Source organism: Desmodus rotundus, chromosome 13 (assembly GCF_022682495.2).
Source record: "Desmodus rotundus isolate HL8 chromosome 13, HLdesRot8A.1, whole genome shotgun sequence".
NCBI lineage: Eukaryota > Metazoa > Chordata > Mammalia > Chiroptera > Phyllostomidae > Desmodus > Desmodus rotundus.
The window spans coordinates 5623622-5639181 of record NC_071399.1 but is presented as its reverse complement, the minus strand read 5'-3'; positions in this window follow the sequence as shown (position 1 = coordinate 5639181).

Here is a 15560-nt window from a genome sequence, read left to right as displayed (position 1 = left end):
TCCCCACCCTCATTCTCTGTTTCTCACCTTTGTTTTTATTAGTTTTATTTCTTACATAATTTTCCTTCTGAGGACACCCTTCCAACTCTCCTAACCATTGGCAATCTTCATGCAAAAGCAAACGAAAAAATGCAGTGTTCTCTGCCCACGATTTCCAAATGACTTTTTTGGAGGCTTGGTCTAAGTTTTATTTTTGTTTGAAATAGATTCCCATACAAATCAGCTGCATACTTTGAATGTATCTTGTGGACAAAGTCCAAGTTCACAAGTACAACTTGGGTGTTAAACTCAAAACAGTAACCCCCTATCAGTCCCAGGTCAAACTCAAATCAAACACAGCTGAGACCACCTTTTTTTAAATAACCCAGCCCCCTCTGTGGGAGAGAAATCACTCTTTCCACTACAGCCCTGAAGAGTTTTTGCTTGTTTTTCTATTTAGCATTTTCTTTTCCCTGCCTTGTAATGTATGGTCTTCAGGTGTGTCTCCTCGCCTAGACCCGACTTCCATTGAGGGTCATAAATCATGTCTCAGATGTTTCTGCATCCCTACCCAACACCAATCTGCTGTGTGGTCATTTCCATTTTTAGGAGGAATCCCCTGGTTTGTAAAGTCAATTTTGGATGTAAAAGACTTCAGTGCATTCTCTTTGGAGGTGCAGGGTGTGAGGGGAGGTGGACGGAGAAGGGGAGGCAAAGAGAAAGTTGCTGGAATCGATCCTCCCCAGTGTATGTTAGGCTTTCCTCCTGGATGGAATTGTCTACTTCAACCAACACTGTAACTGAAACTTTTTCAATGGGGAATTTTTCTCTATTTTACAATGTATTTTTAAAGGAATGTTCTCATTTTAAATTTGATGTATTCAGGCATACATGTAATCAAGAGATACCAATGATGCAAGATATTCAGTTCCAATGCATTCTGTAAAGTACACAAAATAGATTAAAATGGGGCCTTGACTCTCAAGGAGTTCCCATGTTAGAAGACAGTCACGCATATTTGTAGTCCTACCTTGCTGAACTGGGATGGTGAAGAGAAGGGAAGGAGGTCAGAGACAACCAGAAATAAAGCTTAAAGCAAACGCTAGGGCAAGCTCCATTTTCTATGTGGATCAACACTCTCGAAGTCCCAGGTAAGGAGTGTGTTAAGTAGGACCCTGAGTCCCTGTTTGGCCCCTTACACTTGATCAGGACCAGTAAAAGCCGCCCGAACCTGGGCAGTAAGTACACTGCTCCTCATCAGGATCCACACTTTAGAGTTGCCCAAGTTCCTCCCCAGTAAATGTAGCCAGGTGAGTGGAGCGTCTCAGCCAGACGGGATCAATCACACAGAGAATCGATACTGCAGGACTGCTTACCCTGCATATATTCAAGATGTGCAACCAGCTGGGAATGTCTGCCAGCAGGAAGCAGGTGGTAACCAGACCTGGGATCAATAGGTTATGGGCTCAGTGACTTTAAAACCCTGAGCTTCCAAAGCTCGGTGACCCTTGCTCTTGCGATAGACACACACAGCTGCCCCTGGCTTCTCTCAACATTTCCCGGTTGAACCTCTGCTTGCACGCTCTGGCCCAATCCTCAGGGATGACCTCCAGAGGTCAAGGACAGTGACCTGTCACCCCTACCCCAAAGAATCCCATCCACGTGCATCAGATTCGACCAGGAAGGTTTGCTTTAGGTTAGTTCGGTGGTTTCACGTGGGATATTTATTTTACATTAGCTAACCTTTGTCATTGAACAAGTCCATCATGAACACATACACATCTAGTTTGAAAAGGCTGCTGCTGGTCAGTGTTGCCACACTTTCGTCAAATCCAGTAGAGTGATTGTCAGCAGTTGACAAGTCCCGCCAGGGTCCTGGAATTCGCTCACCTCTCTCCAGAGGCGGCCACTAATGAGGCAGCTGCTGAACAGGTTTTTGGCCTTTGCCCCGAGGTCCTCAGTGGAGAAAAGAGGGAAACCCTCAGGCTGCACATGGGAGGACCGATGAGGCTCTGGGCTCTGCCACTTAGGATGCCACCAGAGCTCCTTCATCAGCATGCCCTTCCTCCTGCTTCTCTGCATCCCCAGGGGAGCTCACCATCAGTGCCCAGCAGCCCCCCACCCCCAAATGGTGGAACTCCAAGGGAGGGGGGCCAGACACAAGTCCCTGCTGCATTGCCATCACAATGAGATGCAAACTTTCTAAGGTGCCCTGGGCATCTACAGTCTGTAAACCTTTCATTGGTGATAGGAAGATGTAGGCGAACAGAAACGACCAGACAAAACGCAGTGAGCCTCTGGGGACAGAACTTATCAGGGCATCTGGGCATCATATGTGTCATCCACGGAGGGACCCACTGGGTCTTGGGGGCTTTTCAGTTTCATAATTAGGGGACACCTGGAGCTTCCCTGAGGTGTTCATGGACTGAGACCCTCCAACAGTGGTATGGGCCAGAGCCTCGGACTCTGCAGGACTCCTTTTCCTCTCTGGGACGGACATCAGATGTCAGGGGTCCGTCTCCATTTCTCCAGGCAGGGGGGTTGTCCAACCTAACACCAGCAGGCCGCACGGAACCCAGGATGGCTGTGAATGTGACCCAGCACAAAATCGTAAATTAAAACATTATGAGATTTTTATGCGTCGCAATGTATTTAATGTGTGGCCCAGAGAAGACTGAGAGTGGGACACCCCTGTTGGAGAGAGAGAGAATACGGATACTTCACAGGGAGCAGGGGCAGGATTCCTGGAGAAGATAGTATTCGACCTAGATCCACAGGGAGGCTGGGAACTTTAAAGGTCAGACAGAGAAGGAAGGACATTCCAGGGATAAGATGCTCAAGGAGTCAAGAAATTAGAAGCAATGTAAAAGGGCGGGAAATATCTTAGCAGGAGGACCAGACATTTCTGAACTCAGGCAAAGGTTTTAGGCTTCCCATATGTAGTTCTGTAAGAATTATTAGCAGGTGGGACTAAGGAATTCAAGAAGCAGCTACACTAGAATTAGAAACATTGTAAAACAAAGACCTGAAGTCAAACAAAAAGTGGAATTGGGAATGGAGAGCAAGTGACTTATGACTTACTCGACCACGACATCAGATGTGAGAGGCAGGTATGTTGAAATATCTAAATCTAATGTGAATATTTGTCAATTAATTTCTAAAAATGAGAGCTTTCTGTCTAGATTGATATTAGGAAAAACTCAAATATAAAATGCAAATGTATTCTCTGACAGGAAAGTTAATAAACCCACAGTGGTTTGTGGAATAGGTATCGGAAAACCAGAATAAACAGATAGTTTGTCTAAAAAGTGAGCACTAGTATTAACTTGATATTTTATTTCTTAGAATAATTTTATTTGCAATTAATATTATTGAAAAGTCACCTAGGTTTTTCCCAGATGGAGAAAAGTCCCTGCAATATAAATATTAAAACTTTGTTGAATAAATAAGACCATATGGTAATTGCATTATTTATCTATTATAAAAAATACAGCAAGTAGAAATGGTCTTTGAATAAAACAAAAGACTTCATCAGTAAGCTGCATAAAGTGTTTACAGACTTATTAAGCAACAGTAACAAGAAGTACTTCTAAAGGAGCATTAAAACAAAGTCTGAATCTTATTTAATGTATCACCTTTTTAAGAACTACATCTGGGAAGTTGCTAACTTTTGGCAGTCTTTTTTTTTGTCACCTCAATTATATGAGCTGCGACATTGCTAGGCCCATATCCCCAAATACGTTTTGCCTCATTTAGGCTGTATTTAAAATACCCACCATCCACGTGGTGCAGGGGCCTGGAAATTACAGTTGCCCCTTGAACAACACGGGCCCACGTGTAACTTGACTCCACCGAAACTTTACTACTCATTCAATAACAGACTAAAGTAGTGAAGCTTTTGGGGGGTCAAACATTACACCTGGGTTTTTTGACTGCAGGGAGGGGCCGGTGCCTCTAACCCCACCTTCTTCAAGGGTCAATGGCACAGTCAGGGAGGATAAAGCCACCATCCTCCTGTGCAGGTAAGGGAAGTGTCACTCACTGCAAGCAGCACTCTCACCTGTCCCCCTTGGGTCCAGGGCGGCTTCCCCACTACAACGCAGAGCTGAGCAGTGCAGCAGAGTCCTGCGTCCCGGAGCCTAAAACAGTGCTGTCAGCCCCGTTAGAGTTTGCTGATGACTGGCTGAGGATCCGATTTTTTTCTTATTTATATATTAATATTTTTGTGAGTTTCTCTTTTAAGGGGGCCACAAAAGGCAGGAATTCCCACTTCTCTCGTATTGTGCACCGTTGTTTTGTTGGTATTATTAAACAATCATCCTGCTAATTTAAATATCGCTTCTTCATTGAGTAATGCTTTTGCTATCTGATAAAAATCACCTAGACTTCTTTGAAATGTCAGAATGTATTACTTTAAGGCAGAAAGTCATTTGTTTTACTTTTGACAAATGGTTTTGTTTTCAAAACTTTTAGGGATCTTATTTTAATTTAGGATGATTTTCAATAAGGGGTTATATTCCTTTTCTTAAATAAAGTTCACAAGTAGATTGTGGGAGCACAATGGCGTAATAAATGTCTTGGAGGAACACTTTTGTCCTTAGATTTCTAAGGAAATGATTACATTCGTGTTGATGATGCTTACCAAGAACCTCTCCGAACTTCTACAAGAACAGAACTCCTTGGAGGGAATCTAAGTCCACTTACTTTATGCTAAATCCACTCCAATGTCTCAGAGAAGAGAGCTACCCGAGAGTTCTTATGTATTCATAAATACTATTCATACCCAGAAGAAAAGCTGGCCTTAAAAAATGAAGAGTGTACAGATTTTTAAAAAAGCATTTTTGCTATTATTTCTGGCAACATGGATGAATTAAAGGTATTGTCATAACGTGGTTTCCTAATCAGAATGTGAGAAACACAGGGTATTCTGAGAAAACACTTGGTTTTCTGGTAGAAATCAAGTACAGAGAATATTAATAATTAAGACCTTAATAAAATGATATTGAGAGATAATCTTATCTCCTGTGTAGACGAAAAAATTTCCCTTTCTGTAGAGTCTTCTATTATGTGCAAGCTCATTAAGGTTGGGCAGAGAATGCTTTCGTTAGGGTTACCGTGACATTTTCACTGCATAACAAAATATTTGGCAAATGATAGTTGATCAATCAATATTTATTAAGTAAATAAATAAGAGACTAGAAAGAAGGATAGAAAAATGGATGTTTGAGAGAAACTAATTTTCTTGTTTTCTCATGTATTTGACATGGTTTCCTTTGACTTACAAGTAATTGCTGGTGGTCCCAGCCCTCACTCAAACACTGAGATGAAGAAAAACATGAAAGTTGAACCCGCGTTCCAGTTTTACAATGATTCTGTTATAAAATAAGATGTTCCTCATTCCTAAATAGTTTTTGTTGGTATAGCTATACCATTTGTAATTATACTCTTTAACCTGTAAGGTGGATTTGAAAATTAGGTACAGTAATACCAACCAGTGACAAAGTATCATCCCTGTGAACAGATTGTATTCCCCTTAAAAAGTCATCACATTAGCTCCCTTTTGCAGAAAATGCATCCCGGCCGCTCAGAGCATGGAATCAGGAATCAGAAGTGTGCCTGGGCATGTTTGACTTCCTTAATTATTCAGTGTATAAATGTGGCAACACACTTACATCTCCATTTCCACATTCTTAAAAGCAGAACATGTCTCTGTGCACTAGTTACAAGGCTTAAAGGAGATGAAGGAAAAGGGAAAAGATGTAAGATGGGAAGGTGGAAGGTTGAGACAGAGGAAGGGAGAAAATAAGGGGCTCCAAAGAGGAAAGTAACAACTATGGCAGAGGCAGAGTGACGTAGAGGGGGGAATAAAGTTGGAGCCATTCCGAGACACTCTGGGTCACTAAAGACACGCCGTAAACAGCCTGGGATGCTTAGTGTTCGTCGTCCTCAAGTCACCATTCAACAGCAAAGTTAAATACCGGGATTTTATGAGCTTCATATCTGAGATTGGTAGATTAAATGTTCTCATTCAAAACCCAAGGGTAAGATAGTGTATACTGGTATCCCCTAACACAAAAAGGTATACTTACTTGAAAATACTATAATTCTAAGTGAATCAGTAGTGAAGACTTTAAAATAAAATATAAAATATTAATTAAGCTAAGTATAATTGATTTCAAGTATATTAAAGGCTGGTTCTCAGCCAGATGCCCTGGAATATGAGGAAGGGCATAAAGAAAATACTTGAGCTAATTAGCAAGATGCTCGATAAGATTTAGTTTTGAGATATAAATATGCTAGAGGTGAAAAGCAATCAATATTAGTTGTAAAGGGGCAATGAAAAGCAAGCACAGGAAACCCAGAAAATGAAAATTCAGAGGAACGACATGACCTAACACGAGTTACCTAAAACTGAAGGGAACACAAAAAGGAAAAAGTTCAAGGAAGCCAAGATTAAGATAAAAAGTGAATTGCTTGGGATATGAAGGCAAATAATTAGGCCCCTGACAGTGATAATGCCTCTATAATGAGTCCTTCGGAGATGGAAAGGAGAGAGTGAAAATAGATATGGGTATTTCACTAATTGAATTACTATGTTAGCTTTGACTATAGTGGGAAAAGCAGGGGCCTCAAAAACTGTGTAATGAAAGTACAATTACGTTTTTGAAGATGAATGATGTTACATTGCCTTAGCATTCAGGAGGTGTAATTATGCCATTTGCTATTAATAAAAGACATTAATGGAATTTGTTTTCTTTCCATATATAGAAAAATTAAAGGAGAGGATAGGATCTCTAATTTCTGGATCCTTTTAGAATGTGGTTATGTAAAAATAGTTAGAAATTAGGGATTTAAAGCCGGCTTTCTTCTTCTGGTATCAGGCAAGCGCTCTGCCAAAACTGACTTTAAAACTGGACATCATAATTACATGAAGCCAATGCACACATGTTTGGGAGAACGAGCAGCACAGGGCTTTGGGTGAAGGGAAACAATAGTCCACCACTGCCCAAGCTTCCTGCTGGGAGACACTAGCCAGGTGGCATTCCAGGCGAGTGACTCCAAGCAGCACAGAGGTCTTACTGAGCTGAGGATGAAGAGATCAGAAGTGGGGCTGCTGAGGCTGGTGGCATCTGGGGGCAGGGTAGTAGAGAGATGTGAACTATGCAGAGCAGAAGCTCCAGGCCCCTGGGTGGGGGTCCTCTAGCACAGCCTTCAGCCAAATGTTGAGGTGCATGCTCGCAATCCCTGCTCCTAGAGATCTGGTAAACCCTGCTCTGGGGAGCTGTGAGCGAAATGAAAGAGAAATGTAGAACCAGCGAGGAAATGGTCTTGGTTGTTCCTTATTTTGTGGCTACTCCGTGGCAGAGGAAACACAACATTGGAGGTCCTTGGATCTGTCCAGAGGTCTGACCACCATCCAGATGGCACTAAAGGGTGGCATCTGATGACACTGATCACAAGGTCTGCGGCAGTCACCCCTGGTTTTCTAGTTGTGTTGGCATTAAAAGTCATGTTAAGTTTAAGGTGTACAATGTTAAGATTTGATATGAGGATATATTGCAAAGTGAATACCACGGTAACTAAGGTTCGTTCGCACACCCATCACCTCACGCAGTTACAAGTTTTGTGTGTGGGGAGGACTTTCAAAATTTACTTTCCTAGTATCCTTTCAAATACACGATACAATGGTGTTCAGCACAGGATGCTCCTTCCTCTTTTCCAACAAGCTCTGAGCGCCACCTTCTCCCCTGCTGGCCCGGGAGAGAGGCGCATCAACAGGGTATGGAGCGAAGGGGCTGAAGCATTTAAAGAGATGCCAGCTCTGGCTTCCAGGTCCCCTGGCACCCGGTTACCAAAGATGTATTCAGGCCGAAATGTTCTAATACCGACTAAAACTGAGACAGGGATCATAGCCTGCTACACTCAGACTTCGGAGGGAGAAATCATGCTAACTGTGTTCTTTAAAGTACGAATTTCTCTCCAAAATTCAAGGCCCATGAAGTGTATTTGGGTTATAGGCCTCTTTTTCCATTGTAATTTCTTATTGATTTATCTATCTACACTTTTTCCTTTATTTCTAAAAATTACTCCCTCTTGTCTGTTTTAGGAACTTTATCACTGTCCATTATTTTAACGTTAATTTCCTGCTTTTATCCATCATTAAATTAATTTCTTCATCCACCCCCTTTTCCTCTTATAAATGTATTTCATTCGAAACATAATTAGCAATTATTTTAGCCTGCCCTTAATAATTTAATTATAGCTATTCATTAAAAAACCAGTTTTAGTGCCAAATAACAGTGAAGTACCATATATATGTCAGGTACTGCTTGTTACACTTATACATTAATGTAAATTAATGTGATAAGCAAGTCACTAAAAACATATTTTGCATTGCAGTAAATTTGTTATATTATAGAAATACATATTACCCCTTTGTATTTTAATATAATATCTAGCTATTTGTATTAGCCTCTTTTTAGGGACTTTATTATGCTGAAAAAAGCTCAGCATTTTTACTTTTTTATATTTAATGTCAGATACTTTCGTTGATTTATTTCATATGATTTTTAAAGCTGGCATTATTTAATTTTTCCTGGGCAACATTTGAATAGGTTTTGTTGTTTAATATTTTAAACAAAATAACACTGAAGACTACACTCCAATGTGGCAGGTGGCCACGTTGGTCAGCTCGTGAGGCCTTATATCGCACTTCATATGCCACGAAGTGCTTGGGAGATTAAGCAAAGAAAAAACCCCGGCATTTAAAGAAACCTTTTATCTGAGGACAGTATTCAGTTTTATGAAAAACTAAGTCTTAGGGGTTTTTGGCAAAAAGGTAAGCACTGTGGAGTGCAATGAAATAAGGATTTGGGCGAGTATATAGAAATGTTCACATTGAACCACACTTCATTTACTGATCTTTTTCTTTTTATTTTGGAGAGAGAGGAAGGGTGAGGGAAGGAGGGGAGAAGTGGAGGGAGGGAGGGAGACTGAGACTGATTTGCTGTTCCACGCACTCATGCATGCATTGGTAGCATCTAGCATGTGCCCTGATTGGAGACTGAACTTGCAACCTTCGTACATGGAGATGATGCCCTAAGCAACCGAGCCACTTGGCCAGGGCTGGTTCACACTTGAAAAGATAAACCTATTTTCAAAGGCTATTTTTTTTAAAGTGTTGAAAGTACTTTTATATCATCTGTGGATAATTTTTTCTTTGTCACCTTTAGACATTGAAAAGTTTGATTAGAGCTGACCGAAATTCCTCTCCTTAGATGTCCTGCCCAGACCATGTCCTATAAAAGATCCATGCCCTGCCTTCTAATGCTACCCTGAATTTTCCTGGATGAGCACATCTCTGAGACTAACTGTGCACATGGCCCCACTTTGCCATGCCTCCCTGGATCCATGCCCCTCAGCTGTGTCCTTCCACACAGATCCAGGTTTGGCCAGGCCAGCAACAAATTGTAAAACAATAATTATTCTGATGTTAATCCTGGAAGTTATAGCTACTTAACATAAAAGCCCTTGTCAGATCTAACGTGTAGCTGCAGAGGCAGAGAGCTGAGAAGAATCTAGAACATGAGTCAACTTGGTTTTCTCAACAAACTGTGCTTGTACTAGTCCCTAAATTCTGATTCATTATTCCACCAGAGTGAATCCTAATGATAAGGATAATAATATTAGTATAACTAATAATAATAATAAGCCAAAATTCCTTATTAAATAGTTCAATGTTTCCCTTAAGAGTCCTTGCTGAGTGTGATGAACAGTTTCTGGTACACATGGGAAAAATAAAACCAATGGCTCCCCTTCTCCTGTTTCTTCAAGAGCATCCATGTGCATCTCTCTGAAAAGCAGTGATTGTACCTGGTTTGGGATTGAAGATGGTGACTGTTCAGGCTTCAAACCTTCGGAAGATAAAGAAGTTGCATGCCAAAGTGTGTGAGAGATTTTCTGTTTTCAATTTCTGAAAGCAATGGCTATGGAATTCACCACAGCTATCCACAAAGGCTTTGGGAGAGGGCAGGAGTTGTCATCCAAAAGGCCAATGTGTCTCCAAAGTAACTAGATCAGACAGCGGGTAGATGAAACACATTAGGAGGCCCAACCAAGAGAATGCCTTTGAGCCAAGGAGAAGATGCATGCCAGAGGGTGAGAGTCATCGTGGGTACGGGCCCGCCCCTCCTACAGCGGCTGGGAGATCTGGAACCACATTCGTATTGGACTTCAGGAGAAAAAGATGTGGGGGAGATCAAAGTTACAATTTCATTTTGTGCAACTCATCTTTTCTTACAACTGAGAGCTTTTTTTCTACAAATGTTGGTGCTGGTTCATATGCTGAAGTGCTATTGTGCTGAAATGCTAAGCAAAATATTCCACGCTACATGTCTTTTTTTTTTAAAAAAAAAGATCTTTTTAATTTATTTTTAGTGAGGGGAAGGGAAGGAGAAAGAGAGGGACAGAAACATCAATGTGTGGTTGCCTCTCACACACCCCCTCCTGGGGACCTGGCCTGGAACCCAGACATGTGCCCTGACTGGGAATTGAACCACCAACCCTTTGGTTTGCACGTCGGTACTCAATCCACTGAGCCACAGCAGCTAGGGCTAAATGGTATTTTTTGAAGCGACAACAAGAAATTCTATTTAGGCAGAAAGATACAGTATCTCAAAATTCCAAATGGACTGAACACTGTAGCATGAGTAGTACATGCCTCTTTTCAAAATTTTTGGTTAATCACTTGTTACTGTGATGAAAATTCATTGGAATTAAGTCACATTTTTGCCAGTAACTGATAATGTATTTCTTTCCCCATACCATACATGATTTAAAAAATCCAATATCCTACAACCAAGAATTGCTAATAAACACCCAATGATGTCTCAATTTAGCTAAAAAGTGGCATGATTATTCCATAATATCTTATAATTTTAAAACAACAAAATTCACCACTTAATTGTTCATTGTTTTGATTCACTCCCTTTTACACAGAACCATATTCTGCAAAAACCTAGTTGCACTCTATTGCAGCAGCACCATAGGGTTCTGCTATTTTTCTAAAATTAAATCATAAAATGTTACACATAAAAAAAACTCATTTTTTAGCAGTGATATGAGTAGATGCAGTACATATTTTCCTTCGTGTTATGCAGCTCCCATGGAATAATTAACAATAACCACCAGGCCACTTGCTTTGTAGGGGAAACCACGAAATTACACATGCTGTTCAGTTGGCCCCGCTCCAGCACTTGTTGGAAACCTTGCAAGCCCAGCTGCGCAGATTCTATGCCGTTCTGAGCAGGTCTCTACAGCTGATGTTACTATACAGAGAGAGATCACCTAACAATATGAATCAGCTGCACCTTCCGGGTTACCAAACCATTTTAAACAGAATCCTTATTTCTCACTCCCAATAAAGTAGATTTCTAATAAAGATTTCTAAAAAGGTATGTGTGTGTGTTCACATAGGAACAGTTATGAAGTTATCAAATGATTAATGACCAGCATTTTTTGAGTGGTTATTGTGTGAAAGTGTACACTCTGCAATGGATTAATTGCTTTGATTTTCACAAACATTCTATGTACAAGGCATTACATTATGCCCATTTTACAGCGAAGAAAACCAAGGCGGAAATATTAATTAAACCGCTTAAAGTTATTTAGCTAGAAATGGCAAAACAGGATTTGGATTCAGACAATCAGGATTCACCCAACCATAGAGATAATAGAAAATTTACTGAAATTAGATTTCCTAAGTTTACATTCTAAATCAGGCAAATGGTAAAAAGCTTAACTGTGGGTTTTGGGGAAAAGCACTTAATGATGAACCTGTTTCATCAGCTACAAAATGAGGAAATCCATCTACACAAGTGTTTTGGTGAGCATTAGAATTCCCTTATTTCCTTTATGCAATTTGGAGATAAAAATCACTTGCACAATTTTGAAAAATGTCTGCCTGAATTTAATATTCTTTTGCTTCAGGGAAATGTCTTACACTTTCACTTACAGATGCAACAAAAGCCCATGTTTTTTCTTCCAACCTTCAGGAAATATGGTCACATTTACAATCTAATACTTTGTTTCTAAGATTGTACCCTCGAACGGGCAAGGATATGCAATCCTGTTCCCTGTACCCTGACCCTGCTGCCCCCGTGGAATGTCCCCCAGTCCAGGCCGCTTCTTAAAGCTGCTCTGAATGTGTTCGTCACCTGCTGCTGGCAGGGACGTCAACCTAAGTTAACTGGGACAATGCAAACCATTATGACCTGCCAATCTTTAAATCATCAGCCTTCAAACTGATGGATACAAAGGTAAAGAACAAACTTTTCACCTCTGCCCCAGTCTCTTAGAATGTGTTCAGAGTTGAAATAGATTGCAGCCATTTTCATGATCCACAGGCAGAAGCCTACACCTCTTTAGGGGTGGGGGTGGGAGGAAATGACCTTAAAGTCACAGAGGGGAGATGGACGTTGGCCTTGAGACATAAGGGTCTAAGGAACAAAATCAGCCTTATAACATGGTGGCTCACAGAGTCAGTCGCTGAGGCCAGGGGAGGACACTGTCCATGTCCTCCACAGGTGTGTGGCCGTGACCTACTGGTGTTAACATCAGCGTCCCTGCTATCATTTAGCCTTACTTCGCACCCAAACTGTTCAGGCCTTCGCTCAGCCATTCAGCATCATTAAATCAGGGTATGGGCATTTTTTCAAAATCGGTGAAGACCTCATCAGTTCTGTCAGAGATCTTCAACTATGTCAGTGGCTGGCTTTTCATCATAGAGCTTTTCTCAGTTCTCTTTGCTTGACTGGATCCCTGGGCACTGGGCCCAGGCTGGTTTAATTGATGGTTACAAGTGTCGGGTTTCCAGAGCTGCACGTTTGGTGGGCACACGCTGAACAAGCATAATTACAACCTGTACACAAATGTGGTGTATATATGCCGGCCTCAGGTGTGTGTTTTCATTCCTATATGACTAATATTGTTTGAGGAATATATGGAAACCTACAACCAAATAGAAATCTCTCCTTAGTCTGACAATCTCCTTGGAACAACTTATTTTGAAAGAAGACTATATTATTTTTAGTTTTGTTCAGCTAACAGAGTCCAAGAAAGCTGAATTGGAACATGGATTTTTTTGCACCAAGTGTTATTAATATTGCATTCAACAGGTAGGTGGCAGGATTAAAGACAGCTGTGTTAGCTCACACGGCTGCCCGCTGATTGAGTCAAACAAGCTACAATAGCCTCTCTGTAGAAAAGCTTTCTCTTATGCCTGGTAGAACTTTCTGGGACCGAAACTGAGACAAAGGATTAGGAAAGTTTTAGAAAATGAGACTTGGCAGGAATGCCAGTTGCCTTCGGGTATTCACAAAGTTAAGAATATACTTTTAGAAAAACAAGTATTTCAAAGGCTAAATCTAGTTGATCCCTGCATTACTTCCTCTCAGTGTGCAAATTAAAAACAATGAAGAGCAGAAACAAACTTTGATTTGATTGATTTCTACTTAGATGGCAGGAAAAAAATGTCTGAGATTGTCTCAAGTACCAGCTTAGCATGCAGTATATTTAGAGTCTACCCATCACTTTTTCACAGTCAAGGAAATGCTCTTCTTAATCAAGTAAGACTTCTAAATTTCCAAGCAAACTCTTGAGCAAGCAACACATGCATTTAAATTGTCATTGTACATGTAACACTTGAATTTCAGTTATTAATGCCTCTCACTGTGGTCTTTGTAGACTTTTGATGAATATTCCATTAGAACAACGACTCAGTGAGCTATAATATTGTTTATAATTTTAAAGCCTTTTAGGTTGGAATGAAAGGGCAATAACTGTTTCATTTAAAACAGAATAGTTCTAAAATAACTGAAGACTCGAGAAAGAGTGTCTTTTCTTGTCCATGTGTATTTTATTGCACAAATTACAGATTTTATTAGACGGTGTCACAAAATGGTTTCCTTAAAACTACTTGTATCGATGTAAAAGATCCTCCTGCCTTCCGTTCCTACCTACTGTACTCCTGCGCGTTCGCTGTGACGAGGAAGGCCACGGGCAATGCACAGGCGTGCTCCTCTGTACTAAGACCATGGCCCCAAAGGGTCAGCCAGGTCTTCTAAACACTGTAACCTTTCCGGCTTTAGAATTGCCTGAATAAGTAGGAGTAGGGGGACTCCGTAAATCTTCTGAGACTACTAAAGTGGGTGAAATGGCGTTGGCTTGTCCAAAAGTTAGCACATTTTGCTTCACTTAAAACTTCACCAATACTCTGAAATTCACATCATAGCCATATATCAATTAACCTAATGTGGAGATAATGTGAAAGTACAGACTGCTCACTGAGAGAAACAACCAATCCAGGAGACAGAATTTCTCTTATAATATTAAAGTTTTAATCCTGACATCTTCCGGCAGAGACATGAGCAGCAGGAATCACAAGTTAAAAAAAACAAAACAAAACTCAGGCTTGTCCTAAATAAAACAACATGAACCCACTGAATATTCAGCAAAGTAGTCTACATAAACACTGAAATGTTGTCCTATTGAGCTCGGGAGTGACCAAAACCTGAATAATTTGAGAAAAGGAACCAGGAACCAGGTACTAATAGCTGAAGTACCTGAATGGGATTCATGGAAGAGGTTCTTTTATAAAATAGACCGAAGACTATCACTAAATGGTCAGATAATAAATGGTATTGAAAAGCTTCAACATACTTTTACCTTTTTTTTCTAACTGTAGACAGAGTACGCAAGATGTTTAAAGCAAAAATCAGTTACTCACCTCTCCGTGGCCCCTGGCGCAGAGCAGAGCTGCCGCGATCGTGCTGCTCCCACAGGCTTCGCTTGGCCACGGAGGCATTTATATACCCCCCACTGCTGGGCGTGAAGCCCCGGGCCTGCCAGCCTGCTCCTAAACCTGCCTTCAGCTGTGGAGACCTGCCGCACCCCAGGATACGTGCCTCTTGCACGGGTAACCCGTGTCCACGGATTGGGCAGTGAGAAAGCACTGACACCTGGTCTGCTCAGCCCCAATTAAGAACCACTTTAAAGGGCAGCCTCAGCAGGTCCCTGAGAGCAGCTAAAACCTCCTTGGACTGCATCCAGCCCAAGTTCTCCGCCCAGTCTCGTGGCCTTTCCTTGCCCGCAAGTTGGACGCTGACTTTCTGCTTGTTAATCGCACGGTCTGCTTTCCAGGGAACTTGACCGGCAACACCTGTCTCCTGTCTACGCTCACTTAAAACTGCAGGCCTTGACAATCCCGAGAATTTGCATTCTGTAACGCTTCGCAGACATCCCAGGAACTGTGGGCTGATGGAGGATGGGATGAACTATTGAGAGAGAGTCTGCAACATTTTCCAAGGCAACTTTCTAAAGGAATTTGCAAAACTGCAAGCATGAGGCGATAAAATCTGAATTATTTCCAGAGGTTGGTGGGTAAGAATTGCATGGATGCTACATTGGTAAGATACAGATTTCATTAATATTAAGACGTAAAGGAAAACTTCATGGAGACAATAGAGATAAGTTGAGAAATTTTAATTTGATAGCACAGCAACTGGATCAAAGCAATTTCTCAA